Consider the following 18,329-nt stretch of genomic DNA (forward strand, 5'->3'; position numbering starts at 1 on the left):
AGGACACTCTACCAGATGGATGAAAGCTGGTTCCAGTTCACTGCAAACAGACAGGAGGAGTCTTTCCAGTTTAGGTCAAATAAGACCTTCAAGTACAGGATCCCTTGATGCTGGGAACCTGAAACCTGTCAGGAAAGCGAATTATAACACAAGATGGCTACCACCAGAGTTCAGGACAAAAACATAGACCGGCGATGCGTATGGTGCAGTTAACCATTTCAGAGCTGGTCGGTCCACTGGGTGGTCCAGGGACACTTCTGAGGGAGAGTGTGAGATGACATTGAGACTGGTTGGTCACACCAGTCTAACGGTCAAAGCACAGCAGTGGGTCTTTACAGATCAGGTAGTCCAGCAGGGCTTCATCGGGGCAATTGCAGGAAAGGTCACAAAGCCTCCTCAGGCGGCTTCCATGGGTCTTTGATCAGCTGCACGGCTACACATAATACTTGGCTCCGACATGTAACTGCTGGATGGCTACAGGAGTCCTCGTCCTATCCCAAATCCAGCCTCATGGCAAAAATCAGCCCACCAATGATAAGGATCTGCACCACTCACTCAGCCAGAAGTGGTCCAATCAGGGAACACTGTGGGTTTAACTTATGCATGCACACCAGACTTTAAGGCACCAGGCTTGTGATATGGTACCAGACAATCCCACCCACTTACTCGGTCCACACATATGGCATGTAATAGCTTGCAAAAACAGCAGCTTTCCCGGGCAAATGCTTAGCTATATTAGGGGTTTGCTTACCTGAGAAGGCAGGAAGAAGGCTAAGAAACAATATGGCTAAAGAATAAGCGAGCAATGATGTGGCACGCCCATTTGAGACCACTAGCAACTTTTATTAGACAGACATGGTAAACGCAAACCTGCACCGTAAAAGTACTGCAAAAATGTTAAGATGTAACTGCTGCCACCAGCTAGTCTTTTAGCACACATGAAAGTAATCACAAATTCCCAGTGTAAAAGAATAGGGTGATACACATGTATCCCCATGCCCTGCATTGTAAGATGCTGTGTGAACTGTTGGAAAAGGTAACATAGCAGGTAAAAACTAAAAAGACAAAAGTGAAAGATAGTTTCCCAGTAATGATTGTTCGAAGGACTGATCAGTTTCCCCATGACTCAATGAACTAAAGGCCAGTGGAGTGAAGCTGAAGGCTTCACATCTCTGTAAAAAGTCAGGATATGGTAAAAAAAAAACAAAAGCAAAACGTTTGATGGTCCATACACTATAGAAGAAAAGCATTCTAAAAGAGAAATCTTCCCTAACAGGTGTGAAAGTGGAAGAGGGGTTTTTAGTAAGAGCCAGAGTTACCAAATGACAACATAATGATTGTGCCTGCCATTATTCATAAAATGTGTATGTGCTTGCTGGATGTTTCCAGTGATGTGTTTGGGAATCAGAGCATCTAGCAGTGACAAGCCTAGGGGTGTCACACGATCAAAGAGTGAAGAATCAACTTCCGGGCAGCAGTGGTCCTGGGATGAATATCGGTTTCAAAACCATCAATCAGCCCCACACCTCTAGTACACCAGAAGGGATATGAACATATTGGAAACACAAGCAAAGTATAAACCTCCTTGTCCAATTTTGGCAATGTGGACGGAATGGCTCGCTTATCTCCGAAAGGTTGTGGATCGTTGGTTAGTTGCAACACAGCAAAAATACAACTATTACCCAATGATAAAAGAGACTGCCCAGTCAAGGTTGTATACAAATATCTACTTTATTATTATCACAAAAGACAGTTGTAGCACACTACAAAATAAAACCCACCCTGTGCAGGAATTCAGAGGACAGACAATTTCAAAGAAGGAACAGTGATGCACTCTGGATCGTGACAGGAAGGTAGTCGGTATAGTAATTAATCACAATAGTTCAAGGATATCCAGTTTCAACACAAAGTGAGCAATGGGTTGTAGAATTTTACTAGGGGCCTTTGGAGGAGGACCGGGGACAGAACCACAATCTACATTGTGCTGTAGGAGTTCTTGGTGCTCGACAGTGTCGAGTCGGTTTCAGAGCACTTTGCACCTTCTGTGACAGCTCAAGACGAGAGACAGCTGCAGGTATCAGGTGGCAGGCAGTTCAGCGAGCAAAGCTGGACAGACATCTGTAGGCTGGCCTAGAGAGTGGCTCGGGGTCAGTAATCATTGTCTCTGAAGCACTGGTCGATGTGTCTCAGGCGGCTTTAGCGTCTGTAGCATAACAACAGTCAGCGGTGCAGTCAGTTGCAGTTCGAGGGGCTTGAATGGCTCGAAAATGTCCTTCACGGCGGACGTCGGTAGATGCTTGTTGATGCACTCCTCCTAGCTTCTTCACTGGGCTTGTATTGTCCTTTAAGGTGGATAGCCCAAAGCTGAGGAGAGTGTTGCAGGCAGTTACCTTCTCCTTGGTTTGGTTCAGAGACTCTCTGGCACTTCCCACCTAGGAATCTTGCTGCAGAGCCCAGCAGGGCTGGGTATCGGTTCTGGAGCTGCTGGAGGGTGCTCTAGATTTAGTTTCTCCCTCTGTTCCCTGGGAGATGTTTAGGGAAGGGATATTGCTTCCCTCTTGGAGGTCCTGTCCTTCCTTCACTGGCAGAATAAGTAAGGCAGACTGTACCTACGGCCAGGGTCCTATGATGAGTGCTTCCTTCTGCTTCTGGTGAAGCCTTGAGATGACCTGCCAGATGGACTGCATGGATTAGTGTCAGCTAAGCTTACCTTAATGAGCCAATCCTGGATTCCCACCAACAATCTCCTGTATGTGTGAGGTCATAACTAGTGTGCTTTGCTACAGAAAGATAAAGGAGTGAAAACATGTATTACTAGGTCCCACGCATCTTCCTGTCTGTGGTGGATCAAGGGTCTCTCTGGTTAATGGAGCTTTCTGTGGTTCCTGATCAAAGCGGCAGGTCTCCCTTGAAGCTGCGGCAAGACCAGACTCTCTGACTCTAGAAAACCACACACTCATACCTTCTGAATGTGGTCTCCCTTCAGGGATAACTACTGTAAACATGAAGGCCCAGGCATGACAACTCACTGTCAATCGATACTGAGGGTGGGAGCTGGCATCAGGTTGACACAGTGCATATGAAATGGTGTTGGTGTTTCCTGTCTCTTTTGTTAGTCTCTGCAGCCAGGCCCCATGTGCGCCTGTTTGAATTACTCTGATTACTATGCGAGTTGCTGTAACCAGCTACAGGGCACACCAAAAGGACAGCACGGATCCATGGAGCCTTTGTTAGTTAATTAGGCTGGCCTTGGCAGGGGGAAGGTTTGGCCCTCCCTCTTCGGGAGATGCATTGTGTACTCCACCTGTTTGATCTTAACTAAATATAACAGACGGGACTATTCCTGTAGGCTGTGTCCACCCAGAGCACAAAGGTCTGTGCGTATGTCATGTGGTGAGCATAGGAAAATGTGTGCAGATTAGCCCCACACATTTTCCAGAGGTTGATCTACCATCATTCAATTTCTTTTAAAATATCAAAAAAGCCCAGGTGAGCACACACCCACCCTGAGTTTGGTCGAATCCTAACACAAACATAGCAGTGTCATAAAATACACATGTGGTGGAATGAATCACTATAAAATAGTGTGGTGGTGGGAGGTGCGGGTGGTGGTAGAAGGCAGATTTCCACTTCAACCTCCAAACACAGATGTGAGTGAAAGACCAACGTTCTGAGTTCAGGGCTATCATGTCCCACTTTCACACTGGATCAGCTTTCCTTAGGCTGGCAGACAACAAAATCAGTTGCAAAAACAAAAATAGACATTTAGAAAAGTAAGGTTTGGTGTAAAGTAAGAATTAGCAAAACAAATAATGATTTCCACACATTTTTTTCCCGGTTGTGTTTCTTGCCTTTCTATTATACTACTGCTATGCTTAATTGATCACCAGTGCTTTCAATGTTTCTTTTACGGTCTGTTACAACTGCTGACGCTCATCAGATACACATTCAAGTGTCCAAGTTATTGTTAGTCAGCAATTTGCCTTCCCAGCAAACTGGGAAGGTGAATGTCAAGGCAGGCCTGAATGAGCAGACACCATACATGCTAGCACACGAGTTAGGAGCAATACTCTGTGGGCTGGAGCTGGGCAATAGTGTCTCAGGTCATCAATAGTCATTGAATTGCCGCAGGTTTTGGTTTTGGTTGGGTACATAGAAGCATCAGCAGGGCTGTTCTGTCATATAACAGTTTGTTGGGAATGTAGAACAACAGCAGAACATGTCAGGTCTTTACACACTCCATGCGATACTCACAAAGGGTCAACTGTTATCCACTATTGTTTTAATTATAGGGGGACCTCATTCCAGCTGTGGTTGTGATAAATAGCAGTCTCGCGTGGAACTGCAAAATCCTGTCAACAGTAAGAGGATTAATTGACTGGGAGTAGTCTGTGGAACTGACCTAGGATCCAAAGAAACTACCAAATGCCCAACATAACTATTGATGACTTCTTTTGTTATTGTATTATTGGTCAACATGACCGTGTACAATGTTCATGTAAAACATTTGTAAAAATGAACGAAAAAGTGTAATATAAGAACTGCATTCATTAACACATTCAGTAGGATGGTAGAAAGTAAAATTGGCAGTCATTCATAAAATCGCATATGCTCTCATAGGGGTACAAACATGCCAAGTTAGAGCAGACATTTCTCTTAGAGTGGTATTTTCTAAAGATATAAATATTCATCTTTCTTCTAATCGGGTTTTATAATGAAGTAATTCGTATTTTGCTGTTAATTGTAATGTTAGTAGATTTTATCAAACACATGCCACTTATCTAGCAAATTAGTACAAACAAAAGTTGATGCTGAGCAATGGAATGCTGGCGTGTCAACGCAGATGGACAATACCCATCACTTTGATGCCCTATTGACAATGCCTTGGTCAGGGATGGACATGCTATGGGAACAGGGCAGACTAGTTGCTTACATTGGAAAACATTGATCAAACGTTGATTTTCTCATTGTGATGAACACTGAAGTCTGAGATTTTAAGGTATTATGTAGTCATTAAATATATGATGGCTGGATTTGGGGAATTAGGCAAGTTGAATATATCTTCTGTGTTAGCCATAATGCTCCCAAACTCGATTTTTTTGACTAGCAGCTTCCATCATGTTTAATGGAGAGCACATGTGAATTGTACACTATGGGACAATACAGTAGCAATCATACTGATGCATCCTGTAATCAGATGAGTTACATAATGTGTATGTGTGTGTGTTTGCGTGTGTGTGTGTCTGGAATTCACGGAATCAGATTCCTTTATACATTATAGATTAAGGGAAGGCAATGTTTAACCTGCTCTCTGGTCTGCACATTTAGAACCAGCTCATCAATTGCTGTTCGTCAACTCCAGTATGTCATTGAAATGACCCACTTTTGTTATGTTTATGTCATGTGTCAGATTAGGCAGGTGTCTCTTTCAATCTTTCAGTTATTGTTTTTGCATTGTTGTAGCCTTGGTAGCACCTCACCTGTTTACATATTTTATTTACCGATTATTTCTCGATTATTTCCATAAATATATCTCAAGCATTGGGCTCTTCACAGCCCTCATCCCTATCAAGTTCCTTGGCCTCCCCTGTCGCGGGGGGTTCAATCCTTCTCTGGCCCACTAGGGCCTGTCGTGTCTTGACTGTCTGTGGTATGAAACAGGTCCTGGATGAGATGGTGTGCAGGTTTTGCTGTTGTTGATGTTTGTTTGTTATGTGTTGAATTACCAAGCATATAAAAAGCATTAAAACCATAAGATATGCACATACACATGTTTAGAACACAGGGTGCACGTGATACTACCTTCATGGCATCGCACATTAGGCTACTTTGCTATAAACGCGGATGGGAATCATGTTTATGTGGCAAGGGATTACAAATAGAGTAATTCCAACCATAGTCCCAGAACATACTTATACATTACTAGTGTGTCTTCCATGCTGCTTTGAAGTACTGAGTAACTTATACCTGCATAACAAGGAGTGTAGATTGCTGACATAACAAAGAGCATCCCTGCATGCTGTTGTGTGGCTACGTATATTTGTAAAAAAAAAAAACAAAAAGGATGAACCTTAATCTGATGGTTCTACGTCATTTGGTAGAGTTTATTTTGTCAAATTCGATTTCGTACAATTATTTTAAAAACATGTTTACATTTGGCTGCAGATATATGCGGGGAGACACCCCACTGACCCCACCAACCTCCCCCTTTCTTTATTATCACGATTACCCACCTCTCGCATATATTTGCGGCAAATTCTTCTAAAAGAATTTGACAAATTCAAATTCGACTAATTCGAGTTCGATTAATTCTGCGACAATGTAATCTCCCTGTCCTAATCTGACTGCTCTGGGGAAGGGGATTGGAGGCGGAATGGGTTCTCACTAGCTGACACATGCCAAACAAGCTTTATTACTACATCACAACTAAACCTGTCTAAAAAAAAAAACGTGTTTCAGCTTGTTTCAGAAATATTCTGGTACACTCACTGGATCTAACTCAGTCAAGGTTACATCATAAAAATGATACCCCTAGCTGAATTCTGCGGGATGTCACGCATTACTGAATTTATCTTTGTGAACCAGGATCTGATGGGAAATTGGGCTTAGTTCATTAGTTTTGATGCAAAATGTGTCAATATCAAGTTTCATAATATATGGCTTTATGCCAGATTTCTCCCACTTCTAAGCACTGTAATAATAGCTGTTATTATTGCCAAAATTTATGGCACCCATTGTATCAACTTCCGAATGATGAAGGTCTGAGTTGGCCGTGCTGGGTATTTGAACTTGTGAAGATCAGGCATTTCCCATGCCAGTGACAAGCAACTAACCCATGAGCTATCCCCTAATGATCAATTAGCACTTCATGACAGATAGGGAGAAAGGGAGGGATTTTAAGTAAAGGGATCCAATCAAGGATGCAAGATTTACTCGAGATTAAACTGATTGCCCTAACTAGACAAATTAATTGGAACGAGGGGTAGGAAATGTATGTTTCTAACAGAGGTTTCTCTAAATGGGCACCTTAAAACCCAATCCCTTCACAATTGCAGTGCAGCAATGGACAAAGGAGAGGGGAAGGCAAGAGAGAACCTCATGAGGCCATCATTTACAGACACCATGAGCCTCAACGCCTCAAACAAGTACAGACTTGCAGAGAAAGCAATGGCACTTAATGGTTGGAATCACTTCACATAGCAAGAACGTTGAACTATTTTCAACAGCAAAAACCAACTACAGAAACAAATAAAACACAAATAAATCAACTTAACATAACATAACATAAACCTACCTCTGAGTGATGAGAGCCAGATTGATGTTTAACACTTGTCTCCTTAGAATTGGTACTAGTTCGAAGTCGGCCTTTAGAGCACTAAGATACCGCATTATAGAAAAGAATGATGGCTCTATGTATGCTTTTGTCTTTTGAAACCCACAGTGTTTTAGAATATTTTTTGCATTGAAAGATATTCATTTTGGAGCTGACAGAGGGTGTTATTTCTACCAGTTGGAAATGAATGAGCTTGACAGCTTATTCAGAAGGAAACATCACCTTTGAGGCTAAGCAAATGAACCGACTTAATGGTGTCATCTCCAGAAATAGCAGCCTTGAAACAGTGTCCATTTCATATGCAGTCCATTTATGCAGGGCTGTTATGGCGACACATTTTTCACAAATTGATTGTGAAGTTATGTATGCATGTATTTATTTATAATTGTATACTGGGAAGAACAGTGTTCTTTGGATCACAAAAGAATGTCAGTAGATACCACAGTTGGATGACTGTGTGGAGGGGACCACTAATTGCAGATACATTCCAAGCTCTACATTCAACACGCCATCAAGAGAATACGGAGTGCTTACTAGCTGTTGATGAGCAGGTGAAAACATGCTTGACTTCAAGATGAGACGGTGGCCCTTCACTTTTGCAGATACGAGTACGCATTCTGTCAGCAGCTGTTTCTAAAAATATATTGTACTTAATATTCAGTTATGGTTCCCATGTTGTCAAGAGTACTTGCTCACAGAGTGTGCTCAAATTGGAACACATTTGTAGAAAACAATTAATCACTGAATACTTGAAACACTACGTGATGCTCGCTAATGGGAGTATTAGTACGGAAGGAGCTGTAGATGGACCTTCCAGAACAGCTCTCTTACATTTATGCAAATCTCGCAGCTGAGCCAGGATGAGTGATGTGTGTAGTGTCAATCCGGTTGTTTACACATAGTGATCCTAGCGTATTCTGGTACACATTTCCTGCCAACCCCCCCCAATGCACATTTGAAGAGGCAAAACAGCCACCACTGTGCCCGTGTCTGTCCGTCAAAGAATGATTTTACGATTTCCAAAACTTTTCTGAAAATAAATGAGGAAATGGAGAGAAAACACATTATTTTCAAGTTCACGTCTTGTGACATGTCTTGAGGACTAGCTGTTGATGAGTGTGGCACTGGAAGGTTTCTATTGTATCACCCTTAGCACCGTCCAATGGTATACCTGTGCTTTGTACGGCTTCAACAGCATTCACAACAGCACCGAGGCTAACAGGTAGGGAAAGGTAGTGGAGATGGAGGAGGATGGCGGGCCACCAGGGGCTAGATTACAGTAGCGTTGCACCGCTGCATGTGCAAAGTTGCACACTATTAGCACTAGGGAATAGTCTGCCCTTTTTAAAACCATTGCAGTGCAATTTGGCATGTTGTAAGCTCCAGGGCAAACATTGCCATAGTCCAAAAAACACATATGTTGACTGCATTTTTGGACCAGGAATTAACCCTGGCGCAAACATGCATCAAAAGTGTATCTTTTTTGCACTAGGGCAATTTTTGCCATGGTGCTTATACCATGCCAAACTGCACTTGTCAGGGTGTAATGCTTTTCGAATATGTCCCAGTATTTTAAAAAATAGTGCAAACTTTTCCCTAGTGCAAATACCAGAACTTCGCATTTGCACTGGTGCAAACTTTCTATGCTCGGGCTCTTGGCATGTTTATTGCTTTATGGGTGGGAAGGAATAAAAGCCAAATGACAAAGGTGGAGAAAGGTGGCAGAACACCACCAGACATTTGTTTGCTCTTTACAGATTGTGGGAGGCGAGGCCCACATAGGGGTGTTGAGGGAGGGTGGCTAGAGGCTAGGGGCCTGATTTCATGATATCTTTTAACACGGGAAAGTCCCATGAAAACATTCTTGCAAATCAGTCCTTTGGTATTTTAGTGTCGGATGTGGACCCCTAGTGGCTACCCTCTCTTTCCGCTGCATTGCTGATCCATGGGAACAGTACAAGTAATGTACACGTGCTTCTGGGCGGCACACAGAAAATAACATTGAAGTTGGGTAGCTATCAACAGAAGAAAAATATACCATTTTCGGGTCCCAAGAGCATTCATAGACAGTTTAATATTTGCTCTTGTTGTCTTTGTGATGTCATTCAGAACTTCTCAGTAGGATATATACCCCTTCTGTTAATAGCCACCCATACACAATCCTATATGTAGCTGAATAGCCTTCAAGCTAAACGCTTATGTTCAGCTACTCACGCTTATGTTCGCAAGAAGCAATAATGCTGTTACATGAATCTGCATGTATTACAACAAAACAATTGAGATGCTTGCTTTTTCTCAATGCGATCCCCTCCAAATGCATAGTTACAATTCAAATAAATTGTGCTTACATTTTCCATACTAATCTGGCATGAATTCTTCAACACTGAAACTGCTCAAGAACTCTGTAATGAAGTTATTAAAGCATTAATACTCATTACCTACTCAATGATGCTTTCAGATGCTTCTTAAATGCCTTTCAAAGGGAAAGGGCTTTTTTTAAGGATAGGAGCATGTTATCTTATTAATTGCTGGCACTCATTCATATATATGCATGACATTCAGTTTGATTTTCCCAGAACAACTGATGAAACGGAGGTCCTAACACCATGAAGAGGTTAGTAACTAATGAGGCGAGGGCATCTTATGGTAAACAACATGCCAATAAAGCAGACTAATATGTTTAATATTAGCATGCTGATTCAGAAATAGAAAAACTCAAGGGCATTATTTTTCTCCTTGAAATCGAATCTCTGCTGCATGGGTCATTTGCATCCGCGGATGCCAGTAATCAGCACATTTCGCTACTCATTGATTCTGCACATGGCTCCCATTTCCGGCCCCCCTTGTGCCAGCCTGTGTCTTTACAGACCCTTATCTCCCACCTTGCCTCTTGCTGCAGATATTTGCCAGTGTTTTCTTTCACTTTTATCCAATCTGAAACAGAGCAGAGAAGAAAAACCAAGACATCCAGACCTACCACTCACACACCGAAACATCAAACGCAGCCAAGGTACCACAGAGACCCGAGCGCAGCGACCGGTGGTAACCAGAGAACAATACCAGCTACAACCGCACATCACAATTTGGGAACCCATCGCGCGTGGCTTGTGCAGGGTGGCAAAAATCCTACATTGGCAAATAACGAGGCTCAAAAACACAAGAGGCCAAGGAGAAAAACCGAGTCATTCCACAAACCTATGGAGACCGTCTCAAGAAGTGAACCTAGAAACATGCATTGTAGCAATGAGTTTCTAGAGCTGCAATGTCATTCTGCAGAAAGACCTTTTAAAAACTTACACCTCCCAGGAGGGGAAGATAGAACAGGATTGGATTAGGAAAGCTGGCCAATCAGAACAGAGGGAGGGAAATGTAAGCAGGGGACAGGAAATGGGAAGTGTGGGTTATCCAGGTGAGGTCAGTAGTGCAGGTGGAACAACAGACCCACAGGATGAAGGAGGAAGAGGTATGATATGGAGGAGGGTCTTGGAGCAGGTGAGACATAGTTATAGTTGTTCTTCACTGTGCCTGTGCTTGTGTGTGTGATACGTGTGTAGAAAGGATAGTGTAAGAAGTGAATGTACGAAGATTGGTACAGAATATAAAGATGGTGCTTTAGTAGCAAAATGAGTAGTAGTGTGGGAGTAGGAGTAAGAGTAGTTTGGGAGGAGTAATAGTGGTGCGGCAGTGGTAGTAGAGTAGGAGGAAACGGAGTAGTAGTGTGTGAGTTATTGTAGGGGTGGAGGAGTGGTAGTCATAGAAAGGGAGGATCAATAGTGTAGAAGGGGAGATACTAGAGTGACAAGGGAATCAACAGAGTAAACATCAAAGGGTGGAGGCAGATGACACGAGGAGTGAAATATCAGGACAGAAGGTTGGTGGGGAGGAATTAAGGGATTGGAAGCAGGTAGCTTGAATGTGGTTGTGAGAGAAGTCAGTGGCATCCTACAGAGCATTTGCAAGGCACTACCCATATCCCTATTTCAATACTAACCTGTGGCTAGAGTAGGGAAAGTTAGCAAGTTCCTGGGGGAATCAGTGAGCCTGCGTTTCGGGAGCCATTGCTAGTCTAGGGTGGATATAAGATAGTAAGGGCTACCATTCATTAGAACTATACAGGATGCCTGAGCTAGGGAGGGGACCACAGGAGACAAGAATACACTGTTTAATATACATTAAAATTGACTTTAGATTTTATTTTGTTCAAATAGAAAACATTGACAAACTCAAGAATCAAATTGAAAACGCCCCTACATTAAAATGCACTTCTCTGAAAGCCCATATTCAACTGGTCTTTTTCACAACCAACCCTGTGGTGTCCTTATTAGAGTGATCCAGTTGTCTAAATTAATTGTATGTTAGCCAGTCTCACAGCCATAACGAAATAACTTTAAATCCCTCCTGCTGACATTTCAAAAAGTTCAAACCATGTTAATTTGAACAAACACTTTCATTAGTGCCTTCAAATTTTGAAAAGTCACAAAATCACATGTAAAAGCTCTTACAAGAATAATGTAAACCATTGCATCACCCTTTAATGCACCTTTCATTGGAGGAGCTGGTTCATCCCTAAAGCAGCCCTACAGATCGTTGGACAACTTTTCAAAGACAACCAATGTTGTCTTCGAAACATACTACTTGCAAAATTGAAGGTTGTTGGCTGGAAGGTTTTGAATTAATCATATCCTCTCTGGGTCATTGCTCTGGACAACCCTTCAGGCCATTTCCTGAATGCCTCTTTAGGGAACTTGCAGGAGGACCAGGTAAATCAGTCCTTCTCAGTCATTTATGAAATTCCCCATAAAGCTACCTGTTGAACTTTGGGTAGGGAAAAGAGTGGGCAAATTGTTTGCATTAAAGATATCAACAAGCTTTAAGCGCATACTCTTACTCTTTGGGTGAATTTTTATCCAAGACTATCAATTAAACATTCTGTAGTCCCTTTATTTAGAGTTGACTTATTAGTGGTAATTAGTGGATTGATTTTAGTGTCACACACTAAAAAATTGGTTTTGGGAATGTTTTTTGCCTATTCCTCCATATCACATTTAATTACAAATAGACAATTTTCAGACGTCTTGCAGTATGTCAAACACGGTACTGGCCTTTTTATTTGTTTATCCATTTTTCTTACAATGTTTTACTTTGTGAGCAAATCGCTTCGGAGTGTCATATTGAGGTATATTGTGCTGAATTGTGCATTATAGGAGGAATTCATTTTTTTTTTAATGTTCTAGCTTCAGAACCAAATGTACTTGTGAAGATATCAAAAGCTTGCCAGTCTGTCACTGTTTGCGCTACCCACAGGGTTATATGTTTCACAGCAGGTATTTAGTAAAAGCCTATGTCAAACCACTAGTCAAATACATCAACTCAAATAACTGGTGTAGAAGAATTGTGCCAGAGCCACTTTTTTAGGTAGTAAGTTTTTGTTATTATGCAATTTTAACAAAGCATAAGTTGTGTACATAAAGTGTACAAATTGCGACTTTTGACATTCAGCAAGATCTATTCAAGGTAGGTAATAAAGTACCCACAATATAAGGTTGCAACATAAAGAACACTTTTGTGCTGTAAATCAACAGAAACATTCATAGTCCAAAGTATCATCAAAAACAATGCCACAATATTGTCAAAAACAACGCCAACACGTGTTTCAACCCTAACCGGGCCATCCTCAGGGCGTTTGTAATCTATAATTGACTGGTAAATTGTAGACAAAGTGCTGGTTGTGCGCAAGGTCCCGCGCAAAATAACGTTGTCCTTAATACTCAATCTTTAAGAAATATTCAATGGTGCGCAGAATCTGCCCATTTAATTGGTAGGTTGCCAGCCGAATGGTCCTCCAGACCAATTAAATGGGCAGATTCTACGCACCATTGAATATTTGTTAAAGATTGAGTATTAAACACAACGTTATTTTTCACGGGACCTTGTGCACAACCAGCACTTTGTCTACAACTTACCAGTCAATTATAGATTACAAACGCCCTGAGGATGGCCCGGTTAGGGTTGACCAGACCATTCGGCTGGCAACCTACCAATTAAATGGGCAGATTCGACGCACCATTGAATATTTCTTAAAGATTGAGTATTAAACACACCGTTATGTTGAGCCCTTTTAGGAAACATATTGGGGGTACATTGGGCAAGGGCTGTAAAAAAACTATGATATAACAAAACCCTTGAAATTCACTGAAAAAACCTTAGTTAAGGGGCAGTTAAGTTGTGCAGATTTAACACAACTTAACCCTTGAAATTCAGCAGATGTGGGAAGTCATGAGCAGCTTAACTCGGCGCGTTCTCATTGCAAAGCCCAGGAGCACAATCATATTATAAGTGAAGGGATTCACGATGACATACAAAATGCCATTATGAGGAACATCAACGGGAGAGTTCCGAGTTAAGCTGGTCATGACTTCCCATATCCGCTCAATTTCAAGGGTTTTGTTGCACTAAATCTTCACAATTTAACTGCACCCTAACTAAGGTTTGTCAGTGAACACATCCCGACATTTCTCTCCCTAAGAAGATTAAATCCAAGTTATTAATCAGGATGACATGATCCAAGTTGCCAAAGCTGCTGATACATCTAAAAATCCATGAAGTCAGCCATCCTCTTTCGCCCGGTCAAACATTTTTCAAGCCACAAAGGGCTTTAATGGCCTCAGTAAGCAATCTTTTCTCCATTAGAGAGATAGATGCATTTCAGACCATTTGTAATTTTCCACCCATCTTCAATACCCAAAACTCAAGTGCCCATCCTCTGGAAATATGATGAAGAGGGTGCTGTATTCTGATTTCCATATGTAACTTCATTTGCTATTCAAGCTAATGAAGAATTACAATGAAGGTAAACGCTATTTGTGTGCCTTTGTGTCGCACGTCTGCATTATTCCCTATCTCTGCCAAAGAGGACTGTGCATTGGCACGGCTCATTTTTCAACATGTCACATAAACAGATATAATTCAGTAATGTCTGCTGGAGACACTTCAGAGAGAATTGCATTATATTCCAAAATGCGGTGTCTTTGTTGGGAGCATACCAGGGAGGGGTCAATCATCCCGTTCTAATTTGCATTGAAACCTATGGGCTGATAGGATTGGAAAGAATTAGAGATATGAGAATGTTTCCACCATTTGGAGAAGCCTGGTCAAAATATCACACTGACTGCAAGCCAGACACATTGTGGTTCTTATGTACTTAGTTGTGTGCAAACGTACTAGCTGATTGAAGAAAACTGTTTTTTTTTGGATCAACTATCCTAGTCTGCAACACACATTAGTATGTATGCATATGCAAATACCTGTTTTTGCTCTCGGAAATGGGATAGGTCTTTGTAATTGCATTTAGGAGAAATTGTTATGCATTCCAATACTGAATGGCAGGTACTGTTTGAACACATTTCCCTCCACAACAAGATGAATACTGATTCTTTCACCATTGTCGTTACTTGCAAAATAAAAACTGGAAAAAAGGCTACAATCTTCGACAAATAGGTTGTGTTTCATTGCAAACTGGGAAAACCATGTTATTGCACATTATACTTTGCTCAATGTTTGATTTTTACCAACTTTCCAACTGTTGTCTTCCAATTCTAAAGACCGTTTTGGAAGATTCATTTGGATTTCACCAAACAATACCAACGAAAATCAACTTAATTTCATAAGAATCACTGATTGCCTCCACCCACTGATGAGCCCACATTGGGAGAGAAAGCTAAAATATGACTGCTTAATCGGGTTTGAAATGTAAAGTGCGTACGTTAAGGTCAGAGCTAAGAATATCCCTGTTAATTACAGAAGCGGGTGGGAGGAGCAGGAAGAACATGAGCTGCACCAAGCAGAAGATTGCGCATCTATTGTTCCCGGGTAATTAGCGACGCAGAGCTATCATAAAGCTGTCATACTGGGAGCACTGGGATGAGATGAAAACAGTGTACCTCCTGGAAACTGTGCATCGGCCGTAGATTGAGAAGTCAGAGTCAATACTGAAGGACCATGATCTATGACAATGCTCTCACCCAGAAATGCCCTCGCGTTATCCAGAGGCAGTGGCAGCTATTTGGGCTTGTTGTTCACTTTGAAAGTCTAGTAGGTTTGAGTTCATTTTATCGATCTGCAGTCATCAAATTTAACAACACAGCAGAAGACATGTATGGCATAGGGAAAACAGTCCATGCCAATGTACACTGAAGTTATCTTGGAATTAATGAATCCCTTATAATACCTGCATACCGATGATGCCATGTATTCCTTTTGGTCATCCATCCCAAGGTTATCTTTTACTTCGACAGTAAAAACTGCTGTGTGCCCCCCAATCTCTGTTTCATTTCAGTGTCCCCACCCCCAACCCCATACATGCTGTGTACCAATCTTTCATTTTACAGCAATAGAAAATGATTTCTTGCAGAGTTTGGAAGCAAAAATCCCACTTATGTTATGAAGTGGGAATGCGAGTGCCGCAAGTCCTGGCGGGCGGTGTCTGCCAAGCATCGTCATTCATCTCGGTCTTGGGCCTGCCTCAGGTTCCCTACTGCTCCCGTCTCACATAGCAGCTTTACCACCTGGCTCTCCACTGCCCAGTTCCCGTGCCTTATTCCTCCCTGCCATATGTATAGTTATCCCAGGCTCATCCCAGACCACTCACTGTAACCTTCTGATTCCCTGATCTTGCAGCACGGGGTAGCCATCAGATACAGTAAGGGTGCTTCCTAAAACGAGGCATTTTGAAAGTTACACTTACTACCTCCATCATTTGATCTCTCAGTGATCACTAGGTCAAACATCTCCTGAGTGTTTGTCACTGAGACAAGGGGCCTCATTACGACCGGGCGGTTAGGGTTTACCGGTACCGGTAAGGGCACTGGTGCCGGTAATCCCTTACCGCCCTATTCCGAGGTCCCATTGCGGGTCCTCCCTTAATGCCTGGTTTTACCAGGTGTTAAGGACAGGACCCGCAAAGGGACTTTGAAGGTAATAATGGTATCGCAATTTGCGGTACCGTTATTACTGCCTTCCCCATTCCCATTGAACCCTATGGGGGCAAAAATGGGAATGGGGAAGAGCTATGGTGAATGGGGAATTACCGCCCCCGCCAACCTCGGAATGGGGTGGTAATTGCTCCATTCACCATGGCGGAATCGGTAAGGTTCTGACGGCAACCATGGCGCTAATAACACCATGGTTACTGCCTGGGTCGCGATGAGGCCCAAGATTGTGGAATTTCAAACTCAGCATAATTATGCATTGCCAGGAAATTGCATAGTTGAACAGTGGGATTTGATTACTTCATGAATAGTTCCGGGGGAATTCTTCCGGGTTACTCCCACATAAAAGCCACCCTTAACAAGGGTAAATATCATCGAGTAGGGGGCTTTTTTTTAGCAAAAAAAGAAAATGTGCCACTAGAGAGGGAAATGTCCATAAGTGACATTCATAAAACAATACATGACCTTCACGCACCATCCAAGAAAAGCCCTCCATTAAATGAAGAAACAGCACCAATGTGCACAGGTGTAGGGTATGAAAGAAGCAAGATCCTTTACTCACAATCCAATAGACAAAGCCACTCGAATTTAACAAGCGGTGAAATGAGAACCTCTAAGAAAGTTCTGTCGAACTTCAAGTAAATTAAAGAGAGTGGGGGGACAAACTGTCCCAAATGCTATCATGGATGGAAGACCCATCTGTGGGCCAGAAAACAATGCTTTAGGAAATGATGTAATCTTGCCCAATCGCAGGGGAGAAACCACTAAGGTTGAATCAAAGTGGGAGTTGCTTGCGTTCCTATACCTAAGGGACACAGTCTAACAGTCGCCATCGTCGACTCCATTTTAGAACTAGGGTTCAAGAGTACATTGATGGTTGATTCCGTTTAAGTATTGCTACAAGCAGGTTAAAAGTTGAAGGATCTGAAATGCTACCTGGGCAATTCCCAGTGGTGTTGTCCTGGTTTGAACATTTCCATCTTTATTTTTTTATCCAGTTTTGTACAACTTGTAGTATGTATTAATTTGGTTATGAATGTAACATTACTAGCCTTGCAATCTGTAAGGCACATCAGTGCAGGAGCCTATAATGTAGGTTGTATATACAAGATTTTGATTACTCTTTCACTTGGCATTACTAATGCAGAAATGTACGCACCAAGCAAGTAGCATTTGATCTTATGGCCAATTGTCATTAATGAAACAAACACAACTCTGTGATGTTCTGCTCTGGATTTTGGCATCACTAAAACTTCAAGTATGGTGCCTCCAAACTGTAACACCATCAGACTAATCCCTCAGCCAAGACCGCCTTGATCACCCCATGCATAAGCTTTTTTTTTTAGAATATTACCTTCTTGGCTTGCGCAACACGGCTCTGTGGATTCCTTCTAATACTGGTGTCTAACCGGTGCTTAACATGATTGTGGCATGTTTTCTAATTGTTATCTCCCCCATCTTCCTATTCTTACTCTCGCTCTCAAACTTATCCTTACAAATATTATCAATATTCCAACTCTGCGGTTATTTTCCTATAATTCACTCTTTGTATCCTAAACAGTGAGTTGGAACGTTGAGCTATCCGGGAGGATAGCTCAACGGCAAAGTGCGCACCTTGGAAGCAAGACGACACGAAGCAACACAGGTTCGATCCCCGGGTCTGTGCTTAGAAACCTCTGGGTGTTTAAGCACATTATAAATATGCAACTAAGACAACAAAACAATTACGCACCTAAAAAACAAACAATTCCTGTAACAGCGCCTCAATGCCTGCGGGCTTTGGGAGCGCTTTAAAAATATAAAATAAGTAAACATCACATACTCGTTTTCAGGAAATCAGCTGGATCCAAGAGTGACCCCCACATCTGGAACACACCTACCAACTGCCATTTGAACACTTTCTGCATCTTCTAGGGAGACACAACACATGCAAGAGCCTCCACAAGTGGAGAAAGGTGTTAGCCTTGGCCGGGACATGCATGTTGAGGAAGCCCGGTGACCACTAAAGT

General features: G+C 42.2%; 1 protein-coding gene across 7 annotated transcripts in view; it reads left to right on the forward strand.

The window, feature by feature from the left end:
• ADGRB3 (adhesion G protein-coupled receptor B3) overlaps window positions 1-18,329 on the forward strand; it is a 1,879,974-nt gene that overhangs the window by 1,574,335 nt on the left and 287,310 nt on the right. The window lies entirely within an intron of this gene.

Source organism: Ambystoma mexicanum, chromosome 4p, assembly GCF_040938575.1.
Source record: "Ambystoma mexicanum isolate Mex_15411 chromosome 4p, UKY_AmexF1_1, whole genome shotgun sequence".
NCBI lineage: Eukaryota > Metazoa > Chordata > Amphibia > Caudata > Ambystomatidae > Ambystoma > Ambystoma mexicanum.